The following is a 6,246-nucleotide window of genomic DNA, read 5'->3' on the forward strand; positions in this document are numbered from 1 at the left end:
TGGTTGGTTTCATCTGCTCCTTATGCTGCTTTTGTATTAACACCAAGTGATGAGTAAGAAAGGTCTCTTTTCTTTTTTATTCCAACTTTAGAAGTCACGATCACAGACACATTGTATGGTAATAAGGTATATAATTTTACATGTTTTTTTCCTACCAAAAGAATTACAGAGTTAGTCATGTGCTAAACAACATACTTTATTTTAATAGAAACACTATAGAAAAGCATAGTCAAACTTCATTTTCCATACATGTATCCTTTCCTGCAACAGCCTAAGCCATTCATAATTAATGTTTATAATTTTAAAAAGAAAATGTAACTTTTTTACAGTTAGGTGAATGAAAGCATGCCAGTTTTCTATACAGCTTCATTTTCCTGAGAGAAATTAGGTATTTTATCAAATTATTTGCAATAAGCTTTTTCTTTCCCCCTTAGAATTAATTTTACAATATCACTGGGGTTTATGCCAGGAAGGGATTGCCCCTGAGCCAGGAGCAATTGCAAAAACTTACATTGCAAAAATTGTGCTCAAACACTTTTTTCAGATCATTCTGGACACGTTGGAAATGCTAACAGGACAGGAGGGCTGTGGCTGGTCTTTATTCAAGGAAAAAAATTAAATATATTATAAACACATTGCCTTTATAGAGTTAAGGCCCATCCCAGCCCCTTGAAATAGAAATTAGCGTGGGACAGGTCAGCAGCCTGGTCAAGACAAGAAGAAGAACAACAAGCTGTGCCAAGAACTGGAAAACACAGGAATAAAGGTGATCTATTCACTACCCCAGGTAGTATTTTCCCTGTATCGTAAACTGAAACTGTAGTCAAGGAGTAGGAAAAGTGGGAAAGAAGGGATGATTGTTGCACTGGTGGAAACCATTGTCCATGGGAGCCCACCATTGCAAGGGTGTTGGTGTTTGCAGAGACAAGGCTGTGGCCGCAGCAGCATTAGAGCCTGAGGAAGGCAAGGGGAGGTGCTGCCTGGGCAGCTGAGTGAAGGCTTTGCCCTGAGAAAAGCCCACAGACCTGCAGATAGGAGCCACAGGTTCAGGCTCTGCCAGCCTGTGGTGGAGCAGCTACAGGCTCTTTGAGAGAGCTGGGCTGATCTATAACCCCAAATCTGATTTAAAACACCAGAGATGCAGCTCTTTCTCCTGCCATTCAGCCATCAGGTTGTTTCTCAGCTACAACTACACACGTTTGTTTTCTCCAAAGACATACCTGGGCAGCAGGAAGCTCATGGTGCACAGCATTGGTGATCAGGGATTAGGTAATGCTCAGCTGTGATGGATCAGAGTGGGAGGATTGAACAGCTGGGACCCCTGGACAGTGACCCCTTTTTTCATGACAAATTTGTTCTAGAGAGTGAATGTCAAAATAAAGCTTACTCAGAGCAGGGGCAGTTTTTGCTGGGAGAGCTCCCTTGGCAGCAGGAGCTTGTAAGAAGGTTTTCACCCACAGCTTTTTATCTGTAAAGAAATTGCAGATGGCACCTGGAACAAGATGATGCTTGTCAGTATTCAGATTGTACCTCAACTACACTTTTTGTGATGCAAGATTAGTCATTTTGATTCTAAATCACTCCTTTGTTTCAGCTGCTGCAGATTTTAATTGTACAACAGGAAATCATCTGGGAGAGGTCTACTGTTCTTTTGGTTAAAAAATTCAGGCAGAAAAATTTAAGTCATAAAAAATTATCAGGTATAAGGATATGTTTGGGTTTTTTTGTACAAGAGCAAGAACTAAACAGCTTTAAAATCTGTTCCTTCTGCTCAATACACAAAGATTCGGTACATTAACATTTTCCTATTTCTTCTGTTAATGCAAGTTGGTGCAATAAAAAATAAACTACCTTCTCCTAGTTATCAAGAAGTTTTCATTTTTTTGACAACCAACCACCAATTTCCCCAGGAACTGGTTTTGGGTTGCATCTACAAAACACATGCAGTGTTTACTTACCACATATAAAAGCCTGGGGAAAATGGACATAAATCCAAAATTTCTCAAGATTATCTCAAAGGAGACTAGAAATTTGAAAGGCTTATAGGGCTTGCTTAAAGCTGCTCTTGGCCACCTTTGTTTTGAGTGAAACAAAGCCTGCCTGCACTGAAAGAGTGATCTGGACATGGGATTCTCTCCAGGAAACACATTTATAAAAAATTTAATGATAGGCGCTGTCAGAGGTCTGAAATATTTGTAATGAATCATTCATTGCTACATATCGGCCTCCTCTTCTCCCACTGAGTCATAATTTTCAGTAGGAGTAAGCATAGGCAAAATGAAATTTTGTTATCCCCTTTTCCCTTTTCTCTGACGACTGGTCTACTGAACATCAGAGTTAATTAAAAGGCTGCCAGCAGGAATTGAATTTGGTGATATAAAAAGGGCAGCTATCATAATCTTCAGTGGCAATTGTAATAAGGAGAACATACTGGAAAGACTCTCAGTGCCTGATACTATATATGGATAAATCTCAGGGTGTCAAGGTTCAAAATTACAGATGAGAAAACATCTGCTCAGTTGCTAGCTAAACTTGAAAACACTTAAAATTCACTAGTCATCTCCCAAAGAAGTTTCAAGGTTCTATATATCCTACAACTGAAGTTCTGCATCTGCTAAAATATCTCTTGGCTGAAACTGGAAAGAACAGCAGTGAAATCCCAAGCTATGCCCAGATTTCCCTTGGACAGTGGTGATGGTGACCATCCTTCTGTCATGAACCTGTGCTTCACCCTCAAAAGTAGCCAAGTCTTACAGCTGCAGGGAGAATGTGAATTCCATAGGTGCATATGTATGATATGATGATAATGCCAAACTTGTGGAGCCAAGAGGACAAGAAGTAAGAACAGCCTGGACTCTGTGGATCATTATCTCTAAGATAAATGTATTTCTGCTCTAGCAGAGATCTGAATCCAGAAGTCCCACTATTGGGCAAACAATTTAGGGCAGGAACTTTCAGGCCTTTAGCCTTGCTTATTTCAGAACCAATTATCTGCAGCTACAGGATCATGTTCAGGAGCAGTGCTGGCACTTTCAGCAAACCCTCTGGAATTAAAAGAAAAAATGCATTGCTCTTCTGCAACCACTCAGGTATCTTATGCTATTCAGGAAGAAAGATTGTTCATTCTGTTACTGACATTAGTTTCTTGGTAAACATTCTGGATTTAAGGCTGTTTTGTGTAGTGTCTGGTCATCCTTATGCAATGCACAGGAATCACAAGTATGTGGCTATGATATCTTATATTTCTGGGGTGGGCATTTAAATCCCAGCTTCTAGACCCCTTTTGTAAACTTCAAAGTATGGAATGCAGCATTTAGTAGCATTAAAGATCTGAGTATACAGCATCCCTATATTATCTTCAAAATGTCTGTCTACTCTTAGGCAAACAAGAAATTTCACCAAAAAAACTGTAGGGAAAAAACCCACACTACAAAAACGTCCAACTACTGCAAAATGGCATCCTGTAAGAGCTGGTATAAAAACTGATGCCAGCAAATTCTCTGTGCTGATTCACAATAAGGAAGGTTTTTAGCAAGTCTTCAGATCCTGTTTTACTTTCATCATGTTCAAGTATAGTCCTTTCAATAACAGTTTCACTGGCTCCAAAAAATGAAAATCTGTACTTTACCTCCTCCATGCAGTCCTGGAGCCTTGATTAAGAATAGTCTCTGATATATCAGCATGGTTTAGATTCATCGACAGGAGCTAAAGCAATGGCTGTGTGGAGATGTTGAGTAAACATGTACTTTCTGTTGCTCTTATTTAGATAGTGCTGTTCCTTCCTTGGCTTGAAGGAATAATCATGACATAAATAACAAAGCCTGAAAGATTGGGCCTCGCATTTATGAATCTGGCATTCATGTCTAGCACTGTACAAGTGTTTTACAACAAACTAGAGTTGTACCAAAGGACCTCTTCTGTGCAAAGTACTGCTAGGGGTACCTTAGCTGTGTCTGTCAAACACTGATACACAATTGGAACAGGTTGCTTGAAGGTGATGTGGCATTTCCGTATTAAAAAATACTCAGAACATAGCTGGAGAAGATCCTGGACAACCTGATCTAAGCTGACGTAACCTGGGGAGGCTGGTAGTGGGGGAACAGATAACCTCCAGACATCCCTTCCAACATGTATTATTTTATTACTTTCTGCATTAGTGTAACCCTCTGGTGGAGCAGGAGAGAACTAAGAGACTTTGTGCCAGGGAGAGCAAGGTGGTGGTTCTGAGCTCCTTTAGATAATTTTAAGCTATCTGAAGATACCACTCCTGGGTGGGAACTAGTTTCTATCAAGGCAGCTGTGTGGACAGGAGCAAGATATGAGGCCTGTCTGCTCCTGCTGGTGCTGATGCATTTTATCAGCATAGCCTTGAGCTTCACATACAAATGATTTCATTCATATAAACAGTGAATCCATACATTTGGAGGGCACCTCTGAAAATCATCTTGTCCCAGGCCCTTCCATGAGTGGAAAAAATTCAAAGTTAAGTTTCATGTAACTTCAACATGTTTGATGTGAAGGATGCTCAAGTTAAAAAAAAATCAGAAATGGTACTCACCTCTTATCTTTCAGTGTTGCAAGGAAATTTAGAATGACTTCACATATTTTGTTATTTACCTTTGCACACTGAAATGAAAAAATACAAATAAATATAGAGTAACAGACTAGAAATCACTCGCTGTGACTAAAGAGATAGCAGATCATATCTAAGTTATTACTGACATTTTTAGTTTGATCAATGAAATGTGCTTATATCAGGAATGATCAACTCTGACGGAAATATGGAAAAAAACTGAATTCTTTCCATAAGTCCAAATATTAGAGACAATTATGAATTAAGGCTATTTAGTATTAACTATCAAAAACTGCAGGAAAAAAGAAAATCTAGAAATTAAATGTTGAAGTAATGAAGAAACAGATATAATGATGAGATATAAATCTAAGATTAATATATTATTTGAAAATTTTGTATCTGAATTAATTCAAAAACTTTGGGGTTTTTTTTGGGAAAAAGGTCTGCAGTTGGGAACAAACCAGACTCCAGTTCTGGGCAAGTTAAAATCTCTCTGAGTCCTATTGTTTCTATCTGACAGCTGTTGAATAATTTATAGAATGACATCTTCTTTGTTTACATCTAAAAATAGTACTAGTAATTTAATAGCTAGTATAACTATTTTCATTCAAAATATCACTGATGCCCTTTTTGAAAAGGAACCTTATTTGTCTCTGTACTTGAACAATAGAAAAACTATATTGATGGTTTCTTTGGGTGTGGGGAGTCAGGGAAAGGGCCTTCCAGAGGGCTTTTGGGGAGCCAAGAGCTAACATGTTCACAGAGTCCTGTGTTTGGTCTCCCTTCCATTAGCAAAAGAAACCTGTAGGAAAATGGTAGGATCTCTTCTTTCATGCACTTGTCTTTTTCAGTAAAGACAGTTAAAAGATAAACTTCTCCCAAATATACTGGGAACTAACTGCTAAGAGTTTCCTTGTTTATGACACACAATCTTCTCAGTCAGTGCTGCTCTGAGGGCTCTTTCCCCTCAGTTCTAGTGGTTTGCTGGCTGTTGTCTCAGCTTTGTCCTTGGTGTACAGCTGATAACAAGTGTTTATGGCTGGCTGGTACTGCAGGAGGCACGGGGACACTTCTGAGCATTCTCCCTGCTGGCCATGCTGATGGAAAGGATGGTTAGATTGCTCTGCACATTGCAAGGTCATTGCAGAATGCATGAAATCATAACTAAAAGGGGTTCCAAAGTACCTGGAGAATGGAATCATAACTTTAGATACTACAATACTTCAAGAAACTTATTTACTTCTCTCATTAATTTATTTCATTTTTTGCTGGTATGATTCCTGTTTTTATTTTATGTTCTCGATGAATACCCTTTCCCCTCATAACAGATAAAGTTGGGGAATTTAATAAAGAAAAATTCCATGAAATTTCTTTAAAGCAAAGTTTCATTGGTCCAGAATGATATTGCTACAATACAATTTTCTCTTCTGTGATTCAGAAGCTCATGTGCGTCATACATTATTTCAAAGGCAGTCCCAAGGGCTCAGTCAATGAAATATTTGGGCACCATTTAGTGCTGCTTTGTCCTTTGAGTCCTAGATGAGACAAACCCAGTAAAAAGGAACACAGCAAATGAGTGCCCTTGGAATGAAAAAAAATGGCATGCATTTATGTATTTTCTTTATTATCTTGTATTTTAATGATACTACTGAGAATGAGATTCCCTTTACATT

The sequence above is a fragment of the Lonchura striata genome, chromosome 1 (genome assembly GCF_046129695.1).
Source record: "Lonchura striata isolate bLonStr1 chromosome 1, bLonStr1.mat, whole genome shotgun sequence".
NCBI lineage: Eukaryota > Metazoa > Chordata > Aves > Passeriformes > Estrildidae > Lonchura > Lonchura striata.